Source organism: Solanum pennellii, chromosome 7 (genome assembly GCF_001406875.1).
Source record: "Solanum pennellii chromosome 7, SPENNV200".
Taxonomy (NCBI): Eukaryota; Viridiplantae; Streptophyta; class Magnoliopsida; order Solanales; family Solanaceae; genus Solanum; species Solanum pennellii.
Window position 1 is genome coordinate 12,951,796 of NC_028643.1, and position 1,617 is coordinate 12,953,412.

The window sequence follows — 1,617 nt, forward strand, 5'->3', positions numbered from 1 at the left end:
CTTGAAGAACATTGTTGAATACTTGTTGGTTAATTTGTCGAATGCCTAGTGTTGATTTGATTCGTATTTCCAGGTTGTTTATCGAGTTAAATCTATTGGATATTGAGGGTATTAATGATCCTAAGTGTTTCGTGAAAGAACCATGGATGTTTAGAGGGTTTAGAGATGAAAAATGGAGGAGAAAAGTCGAGCACACCTAGGTATGGGGGTTGGGGCGCCGCGCCTCTCATAGCCCCACGAGAGAATCTCTGTCTGTAGGGCCTTGGGGTGCCGCGCCAGCCAGAGCCCCCCCAACGTGTCCTCTTAAGTTTGGGGACAGTTATGCCGTAATTTTTGCATCTTTAGAAAAATTCCTTTTTTTGAATGTTCAAAGTATAAAATAATTTGAGAAAAATACTTAGAAAAAAAACGCCACTTAATTTTTTAAAGAAACTAAGAAAACTTAATTTAAAAGATTCTTCAGATCAAATCTTTATAAATTGGAGAAAATGGGTAAGAGCTTCTTATTTACGCTTCAAGAAGGTTTTAAAGGTATTTGAAGCGTCCGCAAACATGCAGTTATCTTACGACTTAGGTTACATATTCTTTTACTATTTTTTAAGAAAATTATTTGATATAAACATAATAATATATATTTAAAATATTAGATTAACTTGATAAAATACTTAAAAGAACAATTTCATTATTTTTCAAAAAATTGGACCTTAATCGAAACATTTGAATTGAAATGCAAGTGATTAGAATTTTCACAAAACTAGATTTATTAGAATTTACTCCGCTCATTTAAAAAATAATAATTTAAACAAAATTGGTTAATTTAAGCATGAAAATCATTTTTAATGAACTGAAGAATAAAAATTATGATTAAATATATTTAATGAAAAGCATGAGAGTCCATAAAAAAATTAATTCTATTAAAATAAACTAACATAATGAATATGGTTCGGCTTCTAGGGTTACATAAGGAATAGCTAATTAAGAATTCTAAAGTTAGAGTTAATGATAAGAAAAACAAATAATTAATAAATTATGACAATTAAATAATAAAGAGAGGGAGAGAAGAATTTGGGCCCTTTGGGCCAATTACTGCCTAGAAATATTGGGCCGAAGATGCTACTTTTTGGACTTTGAACCAATTTCCATTTCTGTATACACAGGTTTTATATCAAGATCTTGTATATTAGCCGCGTTTCCTATATCTTGGGATGTATACCAACTGTATACCTTTAGCTTTAACACCTCCAACCTGTATCTTTGTGTTTGACAACTTAGTTTTTGTAGCAAAATTGTATATCAATGTATAATGTTGTTTACAATATGTATACAATACATTTCTTGGGCTTCTAAAACTAATTTCCAGCAGTATGTTGGGTCTCCGGGACCTGTAACAACTTTTGTATGTATAGAGGGCTGATCAAAGAAATAGGGAAAACAAAGATCGAGCCTTTATGGATCAACTAAGAAATGCAAGGTAGAAAAGTTCACCATGGGATGGGAAGGGGTACATGTGGGAAAATGACAAAAGAGATATCATAAGCATTAGAAATAGTAAAACAAATGAGACATAATTTAATTGACATGAAAGCCTTTCGATTATTTCAAGATCCCCCCCCCCCC

The 1,617-nt window shown here is 32.0% G+C and overlaps 1 long non-coding RNA gene across 1 annotated transcript in view; it reads right to left on the reverse strand.

Moving 5' to 3' along the window:
* Positions 1-1,003: 1,003 nt before the first annotated feature.
* LOC114077909 overlaps positions 1,004-1,617 on the reverse strand; it is a 2,790-nt gene continuing 2,176 nt past the window's right edge. Inside the window, exon 2 of the long non-coding RNA XR_003579283.1 lies at positions 1,004-1,457. This is a non-coding gene — a long non-coding RNA (uncharacterized LOC114077909). The remainder of the gene's footprint in view (positions 1,458-1,617) is intronic.